We start from the raw sequence: 26,886 nt of genomic DNA, 5'->3' as shown, positions 1-26,886 counted from the left end.
TGTCAGATCGCTGTATATGCCCCTTAGTGAAATAAGTTGGTGGTCTCTGTCCCATTTCTCTGGAGACAGAGCCACATTTAAAAATCCCTCTGCACCAGACACCCTTCTTGGTAATCTCTACAGAGAGAACAAACACAGAATGAGCATAAAAACTGAACTACTCTGTCACCACAAGAACACATCCCTCAGATAAGGGCTATGGACAAAGAACTGTGGCTGCCTACACTGTACTTGACTTCTGGCTAAATAGAGGGCTCTGAGCTCTAGCATTGTCAGTCCAGCACCTTTCACTCTCCATGAGGCACAGCATTCACTAGAACAGTGGCTTGAGAGACTACTGTATCCCCTTCAGGAGTCTGATTTGTGTTACATATTCCCAAGTTTCACCTCACTTAATAACTACTTGCTTGCAAAATCAGATATAAAAATACAGAAGTGTCACAGCACACTATTACTGACAAATTGCTTACTTTCTCAGTTTTACCATATAATTATTAAATAAATCAATTGAAATACAAATATTGTACTCACATTTCAGTGTATAGTATATAGAGCAGTACGAACAAGCCATTATATGAAATTTTAGTTTGTACTGACTTCACTAGTGCTTTTATGCAGCTTGTTGTAAAACTAGGCAAATATCTCGATGAGTTGCTGTATCTCCTGGAAGACCTTTGCATACCCCCAGGGGTATGCATACCCCTGATTGAGAACCACTGCACTAGAAGAGTTTTTCTTTTAAAAGAAATATTAAATCTCCCTCCCTTTGCTGAGATGATTTTTTCACAGCTGATATTTTGGGGACACATGGCATAGGAGAATGGCGTGGCTAGCAGCTCAATGTAGTTTGTGCCAAGAAATTATAATCTGACTGACAGCCCAGGGGTGGGAAAGAGAGTTTCTGCAGCAAAAGTAATGTTTATTGTAATGCTGTCTGCATGTCTAATTTGAGAGAAACACAAACCCAAAGTATTTGGAGGATGATTGTGGAGATGATGGTGGGTTTTTCCTTAAGATCTCTGCTCAATTATAATATTAAAAATACAAAACATGAATAGGGGCAGGCCCTGTCGTTATTGCTCTCCAGTTCCATGTTAGAGACCTGATTATGATTCACAGTTCTAACCTCTTATTAGTTCCTTGGGTCAACAAGGATGTAAAGGAAGCAACAAACCTATGCTGCTATGTGATGACCCAACTCGGTCAATCTAGATATGACATTGATGTGCTCTGAACATCCCATACAGCTGCTGAAAAAATACCATCATTCCATGGGTCTTCAAGAGACTGAAAGGCTAAAAATTGTGGAAATAGGGTATTATACTTCATAGAACATGAGTTCTAAAACTGCGGCCTATAGACCTACAAAGACTTCCTGGGAGTAGCTGCACCACTAGAACTGCCTTTGTCTCTCCCCTCTAAATTCATTTCAGCCAAGGATCCTGCCAATATGGTGCCACCTCTCATTGCTGAAGGGGACTTAGGCTGGTCCCCAGCTGCATCCTTTCTCACACTTTCCAGTCAGGAACAGGAAAGGGAAGAGTTAAGAAGCAGACTTATTCTCTCGCAGCACAGAATTGGCAGCTATGTTTACAGGGCTTTCTGGCTACCGTGAAGTTAGCCTCCGGAGCTCCACCTAAGTTCTCAGAGGCTTTGTCTTGACTAGGAAAAGTGATCGCCTTTAGGTTGGGCTTACCTAACACATACAAACTAAGCCTGACCTAAACGTGGCCTTTTCCCAAGCATAGATGCAGGGTAACTCCCTGTCACTCCATTTAGATGGTCAAGAGGTAACCAGGACTCTGGAATCAGGGGCGGCTCCAGGCCCCAGCACGCTAAATGTGTGCTTGGGGCGGCAAGCCGCGGGGGGCGCTCTGCCAGCGCCGCGAGGGCGGCACGCAGGCTGCCCTCAGCAGCTTGCCTGTGGAGGGTCCACTGGTCCTGTGGCTTCAGCAGACCTCCCGCAGGCGTGCCTGCGGAGGGTCCACTGGTCCCGCAGCTTCGGAGGACCTCCAGCAGGCACGCCTGCGGGAGGTCCGCTGAAGCCGCGGGACCAGTGGACCCTCCGCAGGCAAGCCGCCAAAGGCAGCCTGCCTGCCGTGCTTGGGGCGGCAAAATGCCTAGAGCCGCCCCTGTTTGGAATATCAAAACAACCCCTGGAAAATCAATATCTGGTTTTACATAAGACCCGTGCACATTGGGTCATGACTGTGAGAGTTTTAGTTATTCCTATGCAGAAATAGGGTCAGATAGGATGTATTAAATAAATCTGATAGTTCTTTCCTTTAATAATGAGTTTTAGTGTAGTCATTTAAGGCTCTCACACAACAGATAGTAACTGGATTTAATGGGGACTGCTCTGTCCTTGATATGAGTTGTGTAACTCCCCCTAGCATTAACAGGAGTTAACGTTTGTAGAGTGCACTAAGGGAACAATTCTAAAACTAATTGAAGGGCTTCCGTTGAAAGATTTGAGTCTCAATCACCCTTTCTTACCCAGCCTTCACTAACTAGTAATTTCTAATTCAGACAGCATTTTCCTTCATGTGTACACAAATCATAGATCTGCCTCTGAATAGTTCATATCAAATCCAATAGGTTCCAGAGAAGCAAACATGGGAAAGATCACAGCTCCTTCTCCCCAAACCTCTCCCCAGATTGAAAGAACTAAAGATGGTAGCTAAACAAGGAATGATTTGAAAGACACTGCTGTTTTTCCTCTCTATTTGTTGCACTGACTGCTTATGTATAACCAGGTCCTTTGGAGTGGCAGGAGAGTAAGACCCTGCCCTGTATTAACCAGGCAATAAGACTTTCTGCAATACCTGCAGAGCTGTTGACTCACTGAAACCAGAGGCTGCTGACTGCAGAGAGAACAACAGTGGCTATTTGAATAATACTGTAGAAAGAAAAAGAACTAGGAGTACTTGTGGCACCTTAGAGACTAACACATTTATTTGGGCATAAGCTTTCATGGGCTAAAACCCACTTCATCCGATGCATGAAGTGGAAAATACAGTAGAAAGATATATATATACACAGAGAGTCCTGTGGCACCTTAAAGACTAACAGATGTATTGGAGCATAAGCTTTCGTGGGTGAATACCCACTTCGTCAGAGACATGCGGGCATTCACCCACGAAAGCTCATGCTCCAATACATCTGTTAGTCTTTAAGGTGCCACAGGACTCTTTGCTGCTTTTTATAGATCCAGACTAACAGGGCTACCCCTCTGATATATACACAGAGAACATGAAAAAATGGGTGTTGCCATACCAACTCTAATGAGACTAATCAATTAAGGTGGACCACTCTGAAACTGTAGAAAGTGCATGGCTTATGTATAGCATATAACTGATGCACCCAAGACACACTTGAAAATAAATATCTTCCAGTTTCCCAGGGGAAGCAGGAGCTAAAATATTCCTTTCTGTGCCTCAGTTAAGAAGGCAGAGAAGGAAAGAACTGCAGGGTATGGAGAATCTGCTGTGTTCTTCTTTAAGGTGGCCCGCCTCTGAATGGTCTAATTTGTGAGATATGTCTCCTGGTGCTGCTAAGCTTTGAAAAGCACCTATGCATAATGAGACCACATGAGACAGCTGCAGCAGCACAGGAGCCAGCAAACAGAGCTGTAAACAGGGGAGTTTCAGTGGGAGTTTGCAAGGGGAGTTTGCGGGGGTGACTAAGAGAGCTAGGCAGAGGAAAAGACAGACTAGTGAAGGGAGTGGGTGGTGTTCTGGTGCCCATTGGCGGTTTGTTTTGCTGTGGGTGGTGGTGGTTTGGTTTGTGTTTCCTGGACTAACAGGTTTTAGGTGGGAAGGCTATGACCGATACAGAGGCAGCAGTGGAAGATACAATGAAGATGACTGGATGTGGAAGCTGCGGCATGTACATGATCCTGGAGGGGGTACCTGATAAGGGTTTCATCTGCAAGAAGTGCCACCTGATAGAGCTGATGGAAGAAAAGATCCAAGGATTGGAGATGCAGGTGGAAACTCTGGTTGAGTTTAGAAGGGGGTTAAAGTAGATGATGGAGCAAAGACATGAGGAGGCTGAAGGGAAAAGCTCAGACTTGCAGATGGAAGCAGGATCAAAGAATTCTGAGCGGAGACTGCTGGGTGAGGAAAGTGGACGGTGGAAGCATGTGACTAAGAGAACCAGGCAGAGGAAAAGACGGGCCAGTGAAGGAGAAATAGAACTCAGGAACAGGTTTGCGGAGTTGGAAAATGAAGAAGGGGCACAGCAGGTGGTCGCTGAGGGTGAGAGGGCAAGGAAGAAGAGAAGAGCAGCTAGTCCTACAGGAAGAGGGGAAGAGTCAATGGAGAAAACACCAAATATGAGCCCCAGGAGGAGATGGGATGGGTTGCGGAGAATTGCAAGGGACAATAGAAATCAAGAGGACTTGCAGCCAGAGGGAACAGGGCTTAGACCGGAGAATCGCATCATCACCAGGAAAAGGCAGGTCTACGTGACTGGGGACTCCTTACTGAGAAGAACAGACAGGCCTGTAACCAGAGCTGATCCAGAGAACAGAAGGGTGTGCTGTCTGCCAGGTGCTAAGATACAGGATGTGGACCTGAGGCTGAAGAGGATCCTAACGGGAGCAGGAAAGAATCTGCAGATTGTACTTCATGTGGGAACAAATGATACAGCTAGATTCTCACTGGAATGTATCAAGGGAGACTATGCCAGGCTGGGGAAGATGCTTAAGAAAATTGAGGCTCAGAAGATCTTCAGTGGGATTCTGCCTATTCCTAGAGAAGGGCAACAAAGGTGTGACAAGATTATGGCGATCACAGATGGCTCAGGCAGTGGTGCTATAAGGAGGGCTTTTGGATGTATGGCCACTGGGAGGCATTCATGGACAGAGGACTGTTCTCTCGGGGTGGACTTCACCTGAGTAAGGAGGGAAATAGGCTTCTAGGATGGCACAACTGATTAAGAGAACTTTAAACTAGGAATTTGGGGGAGAGGGTTGGGAGATGTCCAGGTAATCTCCATGCCGGAATTTAACATTGAGAGGGAAGAAAACGAAATAAGAAAGGATACAGCTATAGGCATGAGAATGGACATAAGGAGGAAGGGTAGTGTAGATACCAATCTAATTGGTGATACTGGTGGTAGAATGTCTATGCCTAACGGGTAAAGAATGTCAGTGAAACCAAACGGCAAAAATTAAGATGTCTGTATACCAATGCGAGGAGCCTAGGTAACAAAATGGAGGAACTAGAGCTACTGGTGCAGGAAGTGAAACCGAATATTATAGGGATAACAGAAACATGGTGGACTAGTAGTCATGACTGGAGTACAGGTATTGAAGGCTATGTGATGTTTAGGAAAGACAGAAATAAAGGCAAAGGTGGTAGAGTAGCATTGTGTATCAATGATGAAGTAGACTGTAAAGAAATAAGAAGTGATGGAATAGATAAGACAGAGTCTGTCTGGGCAAAAAATCACATTGGGAAAGAAAGTTAGTAGAACCTCCCCTGAGACAGTGCTTGGGGTGTGCTACAGACTGCTGGGATCTGATTTGGATATGGATAGAGACCTCTTAATGTTTTTAATGAAGTAAAGACTAATGGGAATTGTGTGATCATGGGAGACTTTAACTTCCCAGACATAGACTGCAGGACAAGTGCTAGTAAGAATAATAGGGCTCAGATTTTCCTGGATGGATTTCTTCACCAAATAGTTGAAGAACCAACAAGGGGGATGCCATTTTAGATTTGGTTTTGGTGAGTAGTGAGGACCTCATAGAAGACATAGTTGTAGGGGACAGCCTTGGTTCGAGTGATCATGAGCTAATTCAGTTCACATGAGATGGAAGGATAAACAAAAATAGATCTGAGACTAGGGTTTTTTTATTTCAAAAGGGCTAACTTTAAAGAATTAAGGAAATTAGTTAGGGAAGTAGATTGGACTGAAGACCTTGTGGATCTAAAGGCAGAGGAGGCCTGGAATTACTTCAAGTCAAAGTTGCAGAAACTATCAGAAGCCTGCATCCCAAGAAAGGGAAAAATTCATAGGCAGGAGTTGTAGACCAACCTGGATGAGCAAGCATCTCAGACAGGTGATTAAGAAAAAGCAGAAAGCCTACAAGGAGTGGAGGATGGGAGGGATTAGCAAGGAAAGCTACCTTATTGAGGTCAAAACATGTAGGGACAAAGTGAGAAAGGCCAAAAGCCATGTAGAGTTGGACCTTGCAAAGGGAATTAAAACTAACAGTAAAAGATTATATAGCCATATAAATAAGAAGAAAACAAAGAAGAAGTGGGACCGCTAAACACTGAGGATGGAGTGGAGGTTAAGGATAATCTAGGCCTGGCCCAATATTTAAACAAATACTTTGCCTCAGTCTTTAATGAGGCTAATGAGGAGCTTAGGGATAATGGTAGGATGACAAATGGGAATGAGGATATGGAGGTACATATTACCACATCTGAGGTAGAAGCCAAACTCAAACAACTTATTGGGACTAAATCAGGGGGCCCAGATAATCTTCATCCAAGAATATTAAAGGAACTGGCACATGAAATTGCAAGCCCATTAGCAAGAATTTTTAATGAATCAGTAAACTCAGGGGTTACACCATACAACTGGAGAATTGCTAACACAGTTCCTATTTTTAAGAAAGGAAAAAAAAGTGATCCAAGTACTATAGGCCTGTCAGTTTGACATCTGTATTATGCAAGGCCTTGGAAAAAATTTTGAAGGAGAAAGTAGTTAAGGACATTGAGGTCAATGGCAGTTGGGACAAAATACAACATGCTTTTACAAAAGGTAGATCATGCCAAACCAATCTGATCTCCTTCTTTGAGAACGTAACAGATTTTTTAGACAAAGGAAACGCAGTGGATCTAATTTACCTCGATTTAAGTAAGGCATTTGATACGGTTCCACATGGGGAAATATTAGCTAAATTGGAAAATATGGGGCTCAATGTGAAAACTGAAAGGTGGGTAAGGAACTGGTTAAAGGGGAGACTACAATGGGTCATACTGAAAGGTGAACTGTCAGGCTGGAAGGAGGTTACTAGTGGAGTTCCTCAGGGATCGGTTTTGGGACCAATCTTATTTAATCTTTTTATTACTGACCTTGGCACAAAAAATGGGAATGTGTTAATAAAGTTTACGGATGACACAAAGCTGAGAGCTATTGCTAATACAGAGAAAGACCGGGACATCATACAAGAAGATCCGGATGACCTTGTAAATTGGAATAATAGGAAGAGGATGAAATTTAATAGTGAAAAGTGCAAGGTCATGCATTTAGGGATTAATAACAAGAATTTTGGTTATAAGCTGGGGACACATCAGTTGGAAGTAACAGAGGAGGAGAAGGACCTCGGCATATTGGTTGATCACAGGATGACTATGAGCTGCCAATGTGATATGACCGTTAAAAAAAGCTAATGCGGTCTTGGGATGCATCAGGCAAGGTATTTCCAGTAAAGATAAGGAGGTGTTAGTACCGTTATACAAGGCACTGGTGAGACCTCATCTGGAATATTATGTAAAGTTCTGGTCTCCCATGTTTAAGAAAGATGAATTCAAACTGGAACAGGTACAGAGAAGGGCTACTAGTATGATCCGAGGAATGGAAAACCTGTCATATGAAAGGAGACTGAAAGAGCTTGGCTTGTTTAGCCTAACCAAAAGAAGGCTGAGGGGAGATATATTTGCTTTTTATAAAATATATCAGAAAGATAAATATCAGGGAGGGAGAGGAATTATTTAAGCTTATTACCAATGTGGACACAAGAACAAATGGATATAAACTGGACATTAGGAAGTTTAGACTTGAAATTAGATGAAGGTTTCTAACCATTAGAGGAGTGAAGTTCTGGAACTGTCTGCCAAGGGGAGTAGTGGAGACAAAAGACATATCTGGTTTCAAGACTAAGCTTGATAAGCTTATGGAGGGGATGGTATGATGGGATAGCCTAATTTTGGCAATTAATTGATCTTTGATTATTAGCAGGTGAATATGCCCAATGGTCTGTGATGGGATGTTAGATGGGGTGGGGATCTGAGTTACTATAGAGAATTCTCTCCTGGGTGCTGGCTGGTGAGTCTTGCCCACATGCTCAGGGCTTAACTGATCACTAAGTTTTTTATTTCGGAAAGGAATTTTCCTCCAAGGCAGATTGGCAGAGGCCCTGGAGGTTTTTTGCCTTTCTCTGCAGCATGGGGCACAGGTCACTTGCTGGAGGATTCTCTGCAACTTGAGGTCTTTAAACCACAATTTGGGGACTTCAATGAACTCAGACATAGGTTAGGGGTTTGTTACAGGAGTGGGTGGGTGAGATTCTGTGGCCTGCGTTTTGCAGGAGCTCAGACTAGATGATCATAATGGTCCCTTCTGACCTTAAAGTCTATGAGTCTATGAATCTATGAGCGCCCTGCCCTTAAGCAAGGAATGTTTGGAGCCAAACACAAAGGGCAGTGTGGTTCTCAGCTGCCTCAGCTCCTTTTCCCTGGCTAGCTGAGGGTGTCAGGACCCCCACTCCATGTCCACATCCTTCATTTGGTTTTTTAGATCATGCTTTCCTGTGTCATCAGTAATAGTTAGCAACAGTGTTGGTAGTTTTCTTAGTGTTTAGATAGTTTTTAGAAGAGTTTATTTACCCTATAGAGTCTATAAGCTGCACCATCACAGTTCTATTCCCAGATGAGCTGTTGCACAGTTTTAGGATTGTGTGTCTGATCTAGACCTTACAGACCCAGAAATAGTTATATAGACTCATGAATCATAAAGAGGTAGGGCTGGAAGGGACCTTGAGAGGTCATACAGTCCAGCCCCCTGCACTGAGGCAAGACCAAGTAAACATAGACCATCCCTGACAGGGCATTTGTCCAACCTGTTCTTAAAAACCTACGATGACTGGATTCCAAAACCTCCCTGGGAAGCCTGTTCCAGAGCTGAACTACCCTGATAGTGAGAAAGTTTTTCCTAATATTTAACCTAAATCTGACTTGCTGCAAATTAAGCCCTTTACTTCTTGTCCTACCTTTAGTAGACATGGAAAACAATTGATCAACAACCTCTTTATGACAGCCCTTCACATCACTGAAGATTGTTATCAGATTCCCCCACAGTCTTCTTTTCTCAAAACTAAATATGCCCAGGTTTTTTTAACCTTTCCTCATAGGTCAGGTTTTCTAAACCTTTTATCATTTTTATTGCTCTCCTCTGACCTCTCTCCAATTTGTCCACACATGTTTCCGGTACTGAGTAGAGCAGTACAATTACCCCCCATGTCTTCCCTCTGACACTCCTGTTAATACACCCCAGAATAATATCAGCCTTTTTGGCAACTGCATTGAATTGTTGACTCATATTCAGTTTGTGATCCACTGTAACCCGCAGATTCTTTTCAGCAGTTCTGCTGCTTAGCCAATTATTACCCATTTTGTAGTTGCATTTGATTTTTCCTTGCTAGGTGTAGTACTTTGCACTTGTCTTTATTGACTTCCATCTTATTGATTTCAGAACAAATCTCCAATTTGTCAAGGTCATTTGAATTCTAATCCTGTCCTCCAAAGTTCTCACACCCCATCACAGCCTGGTGTCCTCTGAAAATTTTATAAGCACACTCTATACTCCATTATCAAATCATTAATGAAAATATGAATAGTTCTGGACCCAGGACAGACCCTGGCAGGACCCCACTAAATACAGCCCCCCAGTTTGACAGTGAAGCGTTGCTAACTACTCTTTGAGAATGTTTTTCAGCCAGTCGTGCCCACCTTATATTTAGGGCCCTACCAAATTCACGGTCCATTTTGGTCAATTTCACTGTCTTAGGATTTTAAAAATCCTAAATTTCATGATTTCAGATATTTAAATCTGAAATTTCACAGGGTTGTAACTATAGGGATTCTGACCCAAAAGGAGGATGTGTGGGGGGACACAAGGTTATTGAAGGGGGGTCACAGTATTGCCACCCTTACTTCTGCACTGCTGCTGGTGGAAGTGCTGCCTTCAGAGCTATGCACCCAGCAAGCAGCCGCAGCTCTCCAGCCCCCCAGCTCTGAAGGCAGCGCAGAAGCAGGGCAGCAAATCTGTATCCCTCCTACAATAACCTTACAATCCCCCACCACCACCACCAGCTTTTGGGTTGGGACCCCCAGTTTGAGAAATGCTGGTCTCCCCCATGAAATCTGTATAGTATAGGGTAAAAGCACACGAAAAAGCAGATGACACATTTTTCACAGCTGGGAATTTGGTAGGGCCCTATTTATAGTAATTTGCATCCACCTCACAGTAATTTCATCTAGACCACATTTCCCGAGTTTGCTTATGAGAATGTCATGTGGGACTGTGTCAGAAGCCTTACTGATATCAAGCTATATCACATATACAGCTTCCCTTCATTCATTAGGCCAGTAACCCTGTCAAAGAAGGAAATTAGGTTAGTTTGTCGATCTTGATAAATCCATGTTGGCTATTGTTTATTATCCTGTTATCCTCTAGTGCTTACAAAATGATTGTGCAGTAACAGATTGTTCCAGTACCTTTCCAGGTATTGAAGTACAGCTGATTGGTCTATAATTTCCTAGGTCCTCTTTGTTTCCTTTTCTAAAGATAGGTACTATGTTTTCCCTTCTCCAGTCCTCAGGGACCTCACTTGTTCTCCATGAGTTCTTAAAGATAATCGTTATGGCATCTGAGATTGCTTCAGAGTACCTAGGATGAATTTCAACAGGCCCTGATGACATGAATATATCACACACACTGTACCAGAACAAAAATAATCTCATTAAGATATTGCAGTTAGGAAAGTCAGGAAATGCTCTTATGATTCCAAAAACAACGGTAACCCTTCCTGCTTCCTAGTATCTGTGACCTATACCTGTATATCAGTGACATACTTACAGCCACACACCAGACTTCTCCTGCATTTACAGTATGAGCAATATATACCCCGAAACTGTCTCACACTCGACTTACTACTGTACGAAACCTCCACTTTTAGGTGTAACTACTGCTAAATACTTACATGTAACTACTAATTATGAGCCACCCACCCAACCACAGACTCTCCTCCAGTTCACCCTTTCTTTGTCCCATCTACACCGTTTCACATTTTTCTTTCCATACATATGCCAAAGATCTGTCCCTACCATATCAAACCTTTCCACTGGAGTCAAGAGACCACACTGTCACATCCTATCATCTAATTACAATTCACAAACAATACAGTATAAGCCACAAAGCCCAAACTATCCTATCTACTCTCTATATACACTAGAAATATCACTATTTGTATTCCTCCTCTTGTGGTCTAGGTACCCAAGATCCAAAGTATTAAGCCCCAGGCTTTTTTGACATCCTCTTGATCTAGCCACTTAACAAAGAATCCCAGGGGCAGATCAATATATTTATATTTGGAAGCTTAAGTATAACTTAGCAAAGGATTGTGTTTTGAGAATTCCTTGGGGGTTTCCCCGCTTCATATTTGAATTGTCACAATGGAAACAGATCTTATCTATTTCTTAAGTAAATCATGGGGCTATGTTTTTGTTTCACATGTTATTTAATTATTAATGTAACACCTGAGGATGCAGGTTAAAATATACCTCACTAGAGTCTCTGCTACCTAATTACTTCTCTGCAGACTCTCCTCATTTGACTGCCAGAGACTTCTAGGTCTTGGTGAGGGGAAACTGACAAGGGCCCAACATTCAGAGATGCACTCCCAGGATCTGTGGACATCCCTTAACTATTAAGCTACCGTCTTAGGGACAGGAGGTGGGCAGTGTGGATAATGGAAACTTATAAGAAGCCATCTCACCTTCCTTTCCTCAGTCTGCCTCAAATATTATTGAAAGGGAAGTAAAGGATGGCGGCAGGTGCATAAATCAGATAGGTTATGCCATTGACAAAATGGAGCTAGACTCTGGCAAGCTAATCCTCTTCAGCAGACCTGTCAAGAATGGCAGCAAGACCATCGCCTCTGTGAAAATCGTGGAAATCCACCAAGCCGTCAAAGTGCTCTTCAGACAAATAGAGGATATCTGGGAGTCCGTTGTGCCTGAGGCGGGTCTTGATGACTTAACAATGACAAAGTCTTGCCATATTTATCTTGCTAAGTAAAAACCTCTACAGCCAGGGTAGGAAGCCTCCGGCTCTTGTGATGACCTCTGGAGCGAGGCACTTAGCAGAATCCCAGGATCAGGTGAAGATGAAGCATGGTAAAGAATGACGGAACAACAGCAGCAGAAAGCAACTGAGATCTACAAAAGGGTGTGGAGAGTCCCAAGCAAACAGCATAGTGCAAAGACATTTTAGAAAAGCATATCTCAGTGAAGTCAGGAACCAGTGCTGCCACCAAACATTGAGATTTGCAAGGTCCTAAGAGGGAGACGAGAGACTCCGTTTAACACAGATAGCGTGGGAAGGGGGAATATTGCCAATCCAAGTAGACTCTTAATTGTGACAGACAGAAACTCTGTTTTGAAGCTTTATTGTCATATCTATTGGCATGTGCTGAAAAAAGTCTCAATGAGGGTGTTTTGTTCAAGAGTTTCAGCTTTCAGTTTCATAATGAAAAGGCAAGGCAGAACATGGGAGTTTAAACATTACCCAGCTGGGGGATGGACTGGCAGATTTAATCTGCTGATATCCTGAAGATGAGATATGTCCTGTACATAGGTTGGGAGCTCAATATTCCCTACAGAAGAATCCTTGCATAGCACTGGCTTTCCAGGTAGCCTTGGACAAGTCACTTAACCTGTCTGCCTCAGTTTCCCATCTTCAAAACAGGATTATCGGTACTAACCTATCTCACTGGAAGGTTAAGATCCTTAATTATTTTATGGCCTAGATTTATACAAACTGCACCAGCTGGTCCCCCTCTTTGCCCGTGAGCAGGGATTGATCTGGAGGAAAGAGTGCCTTTGGTTTCCATCAGGAGCTCCAGCAAAGGCTACAGAGGGGATGAACTGCATCAGTGCATCCCTCTTCTGTCCTATTCATGCCCCCTCCCCTGCCTAGCACTGACACATTTTTGTGCTTCTGGAGTCCTCACTGGAAGGGATGTTGTGGCTACTTTCCCCCAACACAGCCTCCTCACCTGGTGACTTTCCACCCATAAAGCCCTCCCCTAACAGTAGTGAAACCACAGCACCTCCCCTGTGCCACTGTCACCAGCAGGAACCCTTTCTAAAGCAAGATGTGGGCAGTTTTCTGCAGTCCCTGTCTGAGCCTCTTATGCTCAGGAGTTTTAAGTGTTTCATTTGCAAAGAGGCCATTGCGTGACATTCAGCATTTCATTTTGTTTATGAGATCTGAAACTCATACCAGCCACTAGCCGGGCTGAAAAGGTCAGTCTGCCTATTTGCGAGTCCCTCCCTTCAGTTTGTTTCCATCGGGAAATAGACCTGGTGGAGAGAGACAAGCCTCTGGGTAAGGTTAGTATGATAAACAGGAACCTAGCTACATGGGCATGGATTACTCTGCAGGAGGAAAAGAGAACTTCAAGCCTGCTATGCATACCTCAGATAATTCTGAGAGAGAGGGAGAGAGAGACTTTTAACTGTCACATGATCAGGGTTAACTGTATCAACACCTCAGGGCTAAATAAGTGCTGCTAAATACAAAGCTTACTACAATCCCTCACAAAGAATCTCCTGCTAAATACAGGATACTTTGGGAAGCTAAGGATGAGAACTCATCAGGTTAGTCAACTTGCTTTCATTTTAAGTAATAAAAAAAGAATGTTATAAATGCACACACACACAAGATAGCCCTTTGGCTCCGCAGGGAAACACCTGTCTAAACTGTGATTTTCTCCCTCTCTTTCTATCTCCTTAGCCTTTATCCTACCAAAATCAATCAATCAATCAATCAATCAATCTGTGCAATTAAAAATTATGACCAAACCCTCAGCAATCTTCTTTGTTTTGATTTGTCTTTTAGGTGACTGTTGCAAGACTGTTAGGCCCAAAAGGTTTGGAGATGAGAAGGGAGAGGGCCTGGAGAACTCAGAACTAGAGCTGGAGCTGAACAACAAAATTCAGTCAGTCCCGATCCAAACATCCCTAACATTCTGGGGGCCTATGAACTAGGATTTTGATTTGGGTCCTTTTCTCCTTAAAATACAAAAATGGAATCAGCTGTTCATTTAAGAGGCAGCAGCTGAAAAGAAGGCCCTACTATAAGATTCCACTTAACTAAACGATCCCCAAAATTCCTTCTCCCACCAGAGTGTGTTGAGCAGTTTAAGGGCGACTGAAAGGATGGTGAGGTGAAACATTCTACGCGAGAACATTACACACTGCTACAGGCAAAGAGAATATCTTTGGGTTCCCCTATTAATGTGTAATACAGAACTTCCCAATTGTTTATTTTCTTTTAGGTAATGTAAGTGCTCTCTCTCTCTCTTCCCCATATACTTGCAGGGCCATGGGATGTGCCACTGCATGCAGTGACATCTCTTTTCCAGAAAGAAGTGTCAGACTCTTCAGCCAAACAGAGCAATTAGATTAACTTCTAGTCACATGCCAATATAAGCCCCCTATCCCCATCCGACTTGTAAACTCCTAGTGAAACTGGACCTGAGTCCTTTGGTATGTACTGATGGGTTTCCAAATATCTCCACCACTGCTCTGTTTGAAATAAGATACTGTAGGACATCGGTCACTTAGGGTTCGGTGTGGAGGACGATCCTGTCTAACTGAGGGGGATGAACTAGATGATCCAGGAAGCTCTTTCTAGCCCTAAAAGAAAACCCAAGTTGGGGCTGGGGATGAACTACAGGATGGATTTCAGGGCTCTGAAGAGGAAACATCCAGAAGATCAAGAAAGGATAACTGACTTGAGGAGAAAGGATATAAGACCCTCGAGTGTGACGAAGCAGCTGAGTAAAAGTTGTTCAGGGAGACTAGTAAGTACTACCACTCAAACCTCTGAAGGAAAAGAAAGCAGAGGAAGGGAAGTTGTTAAGAGAAAGAAAATAGTAAAATCCTCCACCTGGATCAGCTGAACTCTCTGAGTGCCATCAATCTGCACACCAGGTTTCTCTTTCATGCAAGTTATATTTATTGACATATTTATTTCCTCGTTTCTGTTCTGCTTAATGCCATGGCAGCTAGACCACTTCCATTAAAGAAACTATTACACAAAAGAAAAGGAAGAAAGCAAAAGCAGAAAATCAAGTGCTATGCAAAATACTGACCTTCTGCAGCTTGCCTTGAAGGTTACAATACTCAGGCGCTGATGGGCTACCAAGGGGAGTGAATTCCAAAAAGCAAGGCCTCATCTGAGAAAGACCTGCTGGCAGACATGGGGTATTCACACTTTATGGACCAATTGCAAGCGTTTTAACTGCCTCAATGGGGTGTAGGGTGAGAGACCACCTCTCAAATAAACAGGCCCCATAAATCAGGGCTTCAACACCAACACCTCAAACTGCACTCAGAATGGAACAAGAAGCCAGTGCAGAGACCTACGCACTACTCAAGCAATGGGCAACTGCATTCTTTAATAGTTTCTGTGTGGTATTCATGGATAGAGCACAAGTACAGCACTCAAGCCTAGAGATTCATAGGTTATAAGCCCAGAAGGGACCACTGTGATCATCTAGTCTGGCCTCCTTAACAACATAAGCTATAATAAAAGCATGGATGACCGACCACTGCAAAATCCACATTAGAAAGGATTAGCCATAGTCCCCAGGCCAGCTATAGATGATGAAACGCAGAACAAGTCACCACTCTCATCTAAGAAACCAGGAGCGGTGATGGATCCAACGTGACCCTTTTAAACAACAGGTGGGCATACACCATCCGTAGATGGGGCAGACACTTACTACCATCCATTCCTCTAATGGTTATCCCTGCCAACAAGCATCACTTCAGTATTATCCTACTTGAGTGGCAGTTATCCCCCTTTCAGACATTGAAAGAATGAAATTGTAGTATCTAGGCTTGTTGAACAGACAGAGAGCTAAATATAATCAGCATATTAGTGACATTGCACCCAAACTGTCCCACAGTCTCACACAATGGCTTCATATAAACATTAAACAGGAAGGGTGGCAAGACTGAACCTCGTAGAACCCCACTCCCATCTTTGGGAAGCCTTTTGGGAGAACCAGCCATTACCCAGCACCACTCTGTGGGATTTTTCTGACAGAGAAGAACAAACCCACTGAAAAGCCACATCGTCCACTTCCACAAAATCCTACAGACAAGTTAACAACACTTCATATATCAGAAGATACTGACAGATCTAATAGAATCTTGGACATCCTACCTTTGCCTACCACAAGAATGACACGAGAGAGAAACCATCAGGGGTAGTCCCATATTTGTTGCTACAGTGATCATGAGAACCCAAGTAAATGCACAAAGGAAGAGATTTTCAAAAGAGCCCTTAGGGATTTGGGAGCTAAAGTCCCATTGACTTTCAACAAGATTTGTGCAGTCAAAAGCCATGGGTGCTTTTGAAAATCTCTCCCCAAATGTGACAATCCAGGTGGACACAGATCAAGATGAACTAAGCAACCAGGTCCAACCAGAACTCAGAAAATTAGGAAGACATTCCACTGAGCTGAGGGTCTGCACACGGTTAAAATCCCAAATTCATTTTATTCCAGGACAGACACACTCCTTGGGTTTGGGTAGAACAGCCACACTCTTTCTTCAACCTATCCTGGGTTCATGCTGGACTGAGATGAATCATGACAGGACTATCTGAGTCATCCAGCCAAGGCTTGGAAATATCCGCACGATTAGAATGTGGATGATGTCAGTCTTCCTAGCAACCAGTCACACATTAACCAGGAGGAGCTGAAGGTTGGCATCACTACTAGCCATTACCTCATCCTGCTGAGTTAGGACCTGATCTTGTGGTCCCTTCTGTTCTTAAACTCTATGACTCTGTGAGTTCAGATGAAACCAACAGAATAGATAACAAGCACTGGCCACCTGGTCTGCAGCTGACAAAAGGCCCTTTTCCACCTAGTCTCCCCACACCAGTCAGAACAGCTCCCCACTCCGGAAATGGTCTCCTCTTCTGTCCACCAGATCTCTGGAAACTGCTAACACTTTCTTCACACTTTTACAGACAAAGCACCGATTCATTCCATTTATCCAGACTGCCATCAAATCTTTACGAAACCTGTTTCAAGTTCAAAATACAACCTCTCTGAGTACAGATAATTGTCACCTTTTTGAAAGCACAGGTCTGTGTTTAATTTAGAAGTCTATTGTTTTCAGAACAAAAGTGAGCAGGAACAATTACTTTTGTGCACAGAAGATGTATTTGTCTTACAGACTCTTTTATGATTATTATAAAAGTTTTGTAAGCAAGTGTAGTGCTCATGAAAAAGGGTGACGGCTAGAACTGGCCTGAGCTAGACAAGTTGGGAGCAGATTCTGTGCAAGCTTCTATTCACGCCACACATACGTCTAACAATGCACTTCAGTTCTGAACACAATACCGTGATCATGACCTGCTACACCACCCTTAGGAGCAGAGGCTGCCCATCATGACACACTATATGACAAATTCTAAAATAGGTTTGAATAGACTAAGATGAAAATATTGTATTGATTTGGGTTAGGCCTTGATCCTGCAAACACTTATTCACATGCTTATCTTTACGTATCTGTGCAAAGTGAAAAACATATATAAGTGCTTGCAGAATCTGGGGTTTAGACAGTTAGCTCCTCAGGACACAGATCTTGTCTTTGTTCATGTTTGGTAAAGGACTCCTTACCTTCATGGAATTTATAGCAAAAATAAAGGGGACTCAGAGATAGGTGATGAGAATGATTTAGAGCCATGGATAAGCTCTCATATGAAGAGACTGAAATGATTGCGATTGTTTACCTTAAAGAGGAGGCAAATAACAGGGGACAAGCTGAAACTATATAAAATAATGGATGCTTAGAGAGGGTAGCTCTCTAGAGAATGTCTGTTCTCTCTGTGTCATAACAAAAAAATTAGGGGATATTCGTTGAAGAAAAATTCAAAACTAATAAAAGGAAATACTTTTTCATATAACACACAATTGGCCTGTGGAACTCATTGCCACAAAATATCATTGAGGCCAAGAGCTCAGCAGATTTCAAAAAAGGAGTGGATTTTATATGGATAAGGGAATATCCCATATTATAATAAATATTAAAAAATAAACAAGTTTTGAAAGTGATATAAACCCTCAAACTTCATGACATAAGCTAACATCAAACTGTTGAGGGTTAGCAAGACACAGTCCATGGGGATAAGTTTAACCCATAACTGCCCACTGCAGGGTTTCTTCCTGTGAAGCATCTAGTGTTGGCCACTGTCAGAGACAGGATACTGAGCTAGGAGAACTGATCAGATCTGTTATGGCAAGTCCTGCTCTCCAAAGACATTTTCACTTGTGAAAGTGAAATTTCTCATCTGTCTTCAGAGCACTAAACTGTTCTGCCTCTCAGTCCCAAGCATATCTATTGCTTCAAGTGTGCAGTTTACCCTTTTGGTGATTCTAACAGTCTCTATTAATATAACTGTTTCATTCCTAGGGTCTTTGCTGTATGTGGCATTGATTGATCTGAGGGATTTAAAATCTCTTCTTTTCACAGTCTTTTCTGAAAACTGTTGCCACTTCCCAGTTTAGGAAAGGAGGAATAAAGAATCTCCCATGCCAGGCCAGACCAGTAGTTTATTAAGTATAGATTGGTATTCTGCATCCTGTAGTGGACTATACTTGAAACATAGTGCCCCATAATGCAACTGGCCAGCTACACATGAAGGGACCAGGTGGAGTCCCTTTCTGACCTCCACATGTGACAGTCTTAAATCTGAAACAAAAGATCATTTATCTCTTTTAAAACAGCCCCCCCCAATATATGATGGACTCAATGATATTCCACACTAACAAATCCCCCCATATTTACCAGTCATTAGTTCCATGACAGCTTCCCTTTGGAACTTCAGTGGGTCCGTCTCTCCAGCCCACCTCCAGATTTCAGTTGAACTGTGATGCAGCCCTCTCACCGTCTCTCTGTGCCCAACCATCTGCAATCTGCTCTCTCTGCATCAGCGGAAAGAATCAGGATGTGCTGCATTGTACTGTCTTGTTCCCTGATGCCCTGACAAACTCGTTTTATTTACAAGAAGAAAGATCTCTGAGAGAAAGAAACACAGACATCTCAGTGACCAAAGGACCCAAACTGTCAGGATAGTGTTTAAGCCTTAGGGAAGTTAGATATCAAAAAGGAGCAGGTGTGACTGGACAGCTAGACTTTTAAAGGCTTGGTGGAGGAAAGTCTTTAAGTTGTTAACATGAAATAACAATATCCTTCTGGTACCTGTAGTGACAAATACCACCTCCATCCTGCCACCAAACACAATGTTTCAAAGTCAGACACTGGAGGTGAAAACCTGACAGGGAAAGTAGCCTGACCCTTTTTATACTGTATTCCTCTACATTGTAAATAAATATGAAATGGAGCCTGGCAAGATCAATAGGCCCCAAAATTGGTGGTTTCTTTCTTTTGTCCATCCATTCCAAGGTCCATATCATTCTTTGTTATTTTAAAAAAAATTTTAAACCTATGCTTCAAAGCACTTTCTATTTTAAAAAGTCAATGCTGGCATCTCATTTTTATAGCAGCCCTACCACGAATCAATATCCAGGTCCCAGCTCTCATAAGCAACCCTACAATAACACAAGCCGGACCATAGAGTTTGCTTATCATAACTACAATAGCAAACCAGAGCATGCAGCTCACTGCTCAAAAGCAACGTTACAATAGCATAACAGACTGTACAACCTCTAACTCATGTTATTGCTGCAACAACAAACCAGCATGTGCAACCTCACGCTCCCGGCCAGCCCTGTCACAACAAACTTATCATGGGCTGTGTTTTTGCCACAGCCAGGGCCGCCCAGAGGATTCAGGGGGCCTGGGGCAGGGCCAGGTCTTCGGCAGCAATTCAGCGGCGGGTCCCTCTCGGAGGGAGAGACCTGCCGCCAAAGAATGAAGCGGCGGAGGTAGAGCAACCTAAGCGACGCCAATCGCGGCTTTTTTTTTTCCCCTGCCACTTGCGGCACTTGTACTCACCGGGCAGCACTCCGAGGCTTCAGCAGCACTTCAGCAGCGGGTCCTTCACTCACTCCAAGTCTTCTGCTGCACTGAAGGGCCCGCCGCTGAAGTGCCACTGAAAACCCAGAGTGGCTCGTGGGGCCCCTGCGAGGCCCAAGGCCTGGGGCAAATTGCCCCACTTGCCCCCCACCTCCCTGGGTGGCCCTGACCACAGCTATCACAGGAGTCAGATGTTTTATCAATGATGTGTTTTATATATATCCCTCACTTTTGACACTTTTGATACTTGGATACTTTTACAAGTGGCTGAGTGGGGTAAGGGTAACAGCTGAACTCATCCCACTGAAAATGTTAAGACCTGCCAAGTTAAAACCTGAGCAGCATAGGAGCTTGTGAGAGATGGAACACTCATGTCTCAGGCTACTTGTTTGTCACAGATGATCATGGGATTGCTTGGGGTTTCTACGGAACACATCTTGGAGCTTATTTAGCTGCTTTAAGAGGTATCTGCCCAGTGCTGCTCTTCCTGCTGAATTTGTGGAGGCTGAGGCAGGAAAACAGCACTGCAGAAGCAGCACTGACCTTTTCCTAATCATGTTCCTACACTTGCTCATGCAGCTGTGAAGCTGAGCCAGCCAGCGTGACAATAGCAGTTTAAATGGTTTCCATGCTGTCCCCCAAACCCTTTTTAAGCTGTTCCGCCACCCTATCCACGCACAGATCCCTCCAGAAGATCCACTTCTGTGATGATGCCTACAAGAAATTAGTCAAGTAATAATAGCCAGCTGGAGAGGCAACTGGAGACAGTTGTATATTTCTCTTTTAAAACTTTGCAAAATCTCATAGGCCACATCCTGCAAACACTCACAGACATGCGTAGCAGTACGGCACAGTATTGCAGTAATTGTAGGAAATTAAACAAACCAACAGACCAAGGGTAAGGGGAAAGGATAAGTATTTGCCGGACTGGGGCCTTAGACAGCAAATGCTGCAGGTCAGGGACTGTGCTTGTATTTGACAGGATTTTGTATATCCTAAGTTTGACTCTTCCCCCTGTATAGTCAGACAGACTCTGATACTGCAAACATTTACACATGTGTTTAACTTTAAGCACATGAGTTGTCTTACTGACTTCAATAGGACGACTCGCGCTGAGTTAACCACATGCATAAGAATTTGCAGGATCAGAGCATTAGTCAGCTTCCCCTGTTGTGTGCGTGGGTCTTTCACACAGCAACAGGAGAGAGAAAAACATTTACCACAAAAATTGGCAGGTGGGGCTCAGGGACAGGAGTAGCACTTGAAACAACTTTAACTCCCTTTTTGAAATTGAATAGTTTTCAAGTTGATAAATGTCCTCTTTAAGGAACAGAGGAAAGAGACTATGTATGCACAGTAAAACACGTGACCCGCTAAAGCTGTTAAAGAGCCATTGCTTTATTCAGGAAAACTTTGAAATGCTTTGTCTATAGAAATGCTGCAAATTCTGCACTTGTTACTCAGGCAAAACTCCCAATGACTCAGCAGGTAGTTTTTCCTGAGTAAAAAATAAATCTTCTGACATTATTTTTCCCTCCCCTCATTCTTTATCATTAGCAATGTGTATAAAACACGGTCTTGGATTTCTGAAAAGTTCATCTACTCCTGCCGCATATTCCCCACCTGGAGTCAAAATCCTCTCTTTATGACACATAGTTTCCACTGCAGCCAATTGTGACGTCACAGACAAACCATTGTGACTTCAACTGGAAAATAAGCAGCAGGACCAGATGAACTCTTCAGAAACAAAGATACTGTTTTGATGTAAATAACCCTCACAGTAGCAAAAAAACACCAACCAAAAATAAAAGTCATGTGAAGAGAAATACAGAAAATACACAGAGTTTTCGCTTTTTGTTACACAGAATGTTTTTTGAAGTTCTACAGCAGACAAGGAAGGATCTTTCATTTTGTTTCCACTGTGTTAAGAAAGCAAACTGGCTTCATCAGCCTTTGGAATATATATTTACTACCCTTTTTTCATTAGGTTTTTAAGACCTCTGTGTCTTGTCCTTGTCCCAGAGTGAGCAAACACTGTTGCTGTGCAAAAGAAACAGCTCTCAGGAAATAACATAGCGTGTGTTTCCAAATGCTTCATAAATCTATAAGCAGCTGGCAATGTTGCCCATGTTTCTGCAAGATTTTTTTCATTTAAGTCACTTATTAAATGTATCTTTTTTTAAAAACCCAACCCCCTCCATCTCAACCCCCTTCCAGACACGTACTGAAAAACAGAGGTTATAATCATAACCAGAAGCAGAATTAAACCAAAGAAGTACTGGTGCCAGCCTGCTGGATGTTTATGAAAAGGACAGGAAGCAGATACATTGCAGCCCTAGCCATGAGCTCTGACCTGAGAGACAATGCACCTGACTAGCACGCTGAGATAGGTGAGAGTGGATGTTCACAAGACATTTTCAAAGAGGCAGTAATGAAATGATATCTCCTACATAAGGCCAAGTCCTAGACAGGTAACATATAGCATTAGGACTTGGATCTTCAAAGGGAACAAGCTCTCTCCCTGCCTTCCAACTTCAGTCTTCAGCCTCTGGAATTTTATTAGCTCTTCAGAGGGAAACAGGAAAGGAGGAAAACACCCTCTGCACTTATGATGCCCAACATCCCTTAGGATTTTTACAATAAGCTAATGGTGACCTGTAGTAATGGTGTGATACACAGGAGTGTTACAACAAAGGACAGATAATACCCTACTGACTCCAGAGGCTGCTGTTATAGACTCTGACCCACAAAGGAGTTTAGAAGATTAATTCCAATTTAAATCAATGAGAGTTGAATGCCTAAACACCTTTGAGGTTCTGGGCGGGCCTCTGTTTCTAAATCTGAGTTCTTCAGGCTGATGGGCTTGCTGTTGGCCCTTCCCCCAGAGGAGGCCAGTCCCTTCAGCAGCCTAACCCAAAAATACAGCATGGCGTTGCATCTTTAACTCTGCAACAGGAACAGGTTTAAGAATGACCGTGGGTTTCCCTCTCCCCAGACAAATAGAGATCAGGCATTTAGAGTGATTCATTCACATAAGAGTCACCAACCAACTACATACCTGAAGCATGGGGAGTAGAATTCACCACCTTTCAACAGTAAAAAAACCTGAGCTTCCAGCTGGTGAGCTAAAGAAGTGGTTCGCTACTTTAGGTGGTCAAAGGAAGTGATAGATACTGAAGCTAATTTCATTCCAGCAGAGGGCAGCAGTACACATACACACAAGCCCACTCACTATCTCTTGTCATGGAGCTGACCTATGGTCAACCCTTTCTCTGGAAAGAAAGATTCCAACAGACATCTCCTCCCCTTTTCATTATCTCCTCCCCTTTTCATTATCTCCAGTGGTTGTACGATGCTGAGAAACGGTCCCAGATCTCTTCTGTAAGCCAAAAGGTTGGGGAAGGATGGGGCACTGTTAGAGAAGAACAACCAGAGTTCTCTTGAAGTGGGACACTAGACAACAAGTTTCCACTACCACATAGTCCTTCCCATACCATTTCTTGGTGGGACCAAACACCATTGTGCTGCATCCTGACTTCCACTCTGGCCACAGGCTGAAACCATGAAGTAAAGTAGTCCACTGACTGCCAAGGGATGCACGTGGCTCAGTGATAGGCCCTGAAGGGGGAGTGAGGTACTGTGATGCGGTGTCTTGGTGTTCTCTCTAAATATCCAGACCAATGGGAAGTTTCCAGTACACTGAGAGGCCTGTAAAAAGCAGGGTCCGTAGTCTGTTATTCCACTAGTAAAGGGCCTTCCTTCCAATTGCCAGAACAAGCTTACATATCAAGTGACATTCAGAAGCCACAATGGGACATTCTCACGGTCAATTAGCAAAACTATACCTGCTTTTATCCCCTTAGATGTTTGCAAATTCCATATCATTCTTTTAGTGGGTGTGAGGGTGGGGATGTGCAAAGGGGTTCCCATTAAAAAATACTGGTATTGTTGGCTGAAGGGCAAAATCCAAGCCAGTAGCCTAATACTCATAAGTATCTCTACAATAAGAAACCATTGTTTGCAGCCTCACAACCGCCATGACAAAACTATGTGCAAATTCACATGGAAAGGAAAAAGGAAAGGTTTCTGTAGGGAAACGGATTTCATTTACAAGCTGGTAATACAAACAAGAGAGAGAGAAAAATATACAAATTACCTGGATGGTGTTTTCTTCTAAAAAAGAATGAAGTTTGAGTGATTTTGCTTTCTGAAAACTGCAGTGGTAACAAGTAAACAGGTATGTAGTTTATGCAGAAACTCTATGGGAAAAAGTGACTGTGGCATAACCAAATGACTACAATCAGAAGAGGCCCTGGTAGTTATTTGAGTTTAGTTTTTAAACTGTGAATGCATTTTAGGGATTATGGAAGTGAGGAACTAATAAATCCCAGTTTGACTCATAACATAGGAAGAGGTTATGCAACCTTCTTGTACACATACAGGTCTACAATGCACCTTGGTCTTGAACTGCAGCACTTGAAGGCGTGGGTATCCGTACAACTGTAGCAACGCATCTAAATCTTGACTTGTAGCATTCCATGCTCTTCCATTACTAGTCTAGCACGGAGTTTTATAATGACCTGCTACTCCAGTACCGAGCCAACAAAGAAGACACAGTCAAATTTACCAGCCTTTGTGGTGCATCTGTGACCTGGGCAAACATCTCCAAAAGAGTATGATCAAGCCATCTAACTTTTCATTAGTGACATGATCATAATTTGAGCTAAAACCTCTAGGGTTTAGAGTCTAGTACACTAATTCATGTGCCATTCAGGCCCCCAAGAGGGCAGGAGCTGAGGGAAGAAACCAGAATTCTGTACTCCCTGGATAAAACTCAAGATTTCATTCCTATAACAACCATACCAAATAGTTACATTTCTGATCTTATCCTGATTTAAAATAATGATCAAATGTGGTGATCCGAGCCATTACTGTATAATGCTATTGAATAGTTTTGGAAAGCCAACAGAAACTAAATAGTCCCCATAATTAAAAAAAGCATCCCATTTTTTTATTCCATCCTTTAATTTGCCCCATTTTTTGGCGCACCTGTGTTCAAAATCTTAATCTCCTGGTGCAGAGCTTCAGCAAGAATATTTTGCTCTAGAGGCTGAAGGCCCTAGCATAGCCCTTTTGTTTCCTGATCGAAAAGTGACACCTGTTTACTCATTCTTCTGTACATGTTACATATACATTTATTACACACAAAAATTACATTAAAGGAATTTTATTAAGATTGAAAGTCAAGCACTCACGTGTTAGGAAATGCCAGAATTAAGATGTCCTGTCTAACCTTAATTCAGTCCCTTGTGCATATGTATTATGATACAGTCTTTAATGACATGATCACATGAGAATCTCCTTTCTCTTCCTGCAGTCCCCTGCAGTCCCCTGTATTCTCTACATACCCTCCAAATTCTGCAACAAATGAGTCATAGGTCCTACAGACAACAGTTTCCTTCACTACACCCTGATTCATCCACAGAACAGGTCCATGTTACGCACTGAATAAGGTAGAGGAACTATGGAAAAAATAATTGGTGACTGCGCAGACAACCTTAATTCTGGCATTTCCTGACATATGAGTGCTTGACTTTGCAACCCTAATAAGGTTCTTTTAATGTCATTTTTGTGTGTAACTTCCTTGAATTTTAAAAAAGCGAATTAAAAAAAACAAGTGGCATCATACTGACACCCACATAGGTTGTCAGCACTGTTGGAACTTTTAGTTCAATGACAGAGACCTCTGCCACTTGAGTTAATGAAGTAATTCTCTGCCTCATGGCTGAGGGGTGAAAACATTATCTAAAGTTGTTATACTCTGTGTGGACAAGCAATAGAGGGGGATGGGACATTTTGTCAGTGGGGTTTGAAAGACATTGGCTGACAGCAGAGGAATGATGAGACTCAGGAATCTTGGCTTCCTTTCCAGCCTCTGGAGGGGAGTGTGCTGTAGTGGGCACAGACTCTTCTTCCCATTCCTAGCAAACTTGTCCTATTCTGCCCCATCCCCTGCAACGTGTTCCTGCCCTGATCCTGTCTCTTCCCCACCTGTGGCTCCTCATCCCAGCACCATTCTCCTCCCCTAGCCAGTCCCAGTCTCCACTCCTCAGACTTCTCATCCCAGTTCTAGTCTCCTTGTCCAGCAAGTCCGAGTCTCACCCTCTCAACTCCCCATCCCTGTGCCTGTCCTCCCCAGTCCCAGTCTCCTTCCCGCTATTTCCAGTTCTCCTCCCAACCTCCCAGCTCCTTTTCTCTTGTCTCCTTACCTATGCAGTCCCAGTACCCCCAGTATTCTCAGCCAATCTGTTTCTCTCCTCTACCCTGGCCTCCAGTACCATCTCCCACCAGCTCCTTCTTCCCCAGATTCCTTGGCCAAATTCAGTGTCTGCCTCCCCAGCTCCTTGTCTCAGTCTCTTTGCCCAGCCAGTCCCAGTTCTCCCTCTGCACCCTGGCTCCTTCTCAGATCTGTCGCCTATCCCCCCTCATCGACTTCCCCCTGCCCTACAGGTTCTCAGTTCCAGTTTTCTTGTCCAGCCAGTCCCAGTCTTCCCCCGGGTCCTCATCTGATCTCATTACCCCTCCCCACCCCCCGCCTTATTTCCCTTCCTGGCTCCCAAACCTAGTCTCTTTGTCCAGCTAATCACAGTACCCCAGACTCCCAGTCTCCTTGCCTAACCAGTCCCAGTCTCCTCCCTACTCAGTTTTCCAGGCCCAGTTACCCAGTCTCCATCTCCCACCCCCACCTACCTCCAGTCACAGGCTCTTTTCCTCACCTGACTTCTTGTCCCAATCTACT

The 26,886-nt window shown here is 43.4% G+C and overlaps 1 protein-coding gene across 3 annotated transcripts in view; it reads right to left on the bottom strand.

The window, feature by feature from the left end:
• Positions 1-26,886, bottom strand: part of HIPK2 (homeodomain interacting protein kinase 2) — a 201,774-nt gene that overhangs the window by 138,187 nt on the left and 36,701 nt on the right. The window contains exon 1 of one of the 3 annotated variants that reach the window (XM_050945484.1): positions 14,977-14,990. The exons of the other annotated variants lie outside the window; for them this stretch is intronic. The gene's annotated coding sequence lies outside the window, so the exon portion shown is untranslated. Of the gene's footprint in view, positions 1-14,976; positions 14,991-26,886 lie in introns of those variants that run through there. 3 annotated transcript variants of the gene reach the window in all.

Source organism: Gopherus flavomarginatus, chromosome 1 (assembly GCF_025201925.1).
Source record: "Gopherus flavomarginatus isolate rGopFla2 chromosome 1, rGopFla2.mat.asm, whole genome shotgun sequence".
In the NCBI taxonomy this organism is placed as follows: Eukaryota; Metazoa; Chordata; order Testudines; family Testudinidae; genus Gopherus; species Gopherus flavomarginatus.
The sequence above is the reverse complement of the archived record's forward strand: the minus strand, read 5'-3'. Positions and strand labels throughout refer to the sequence as shown.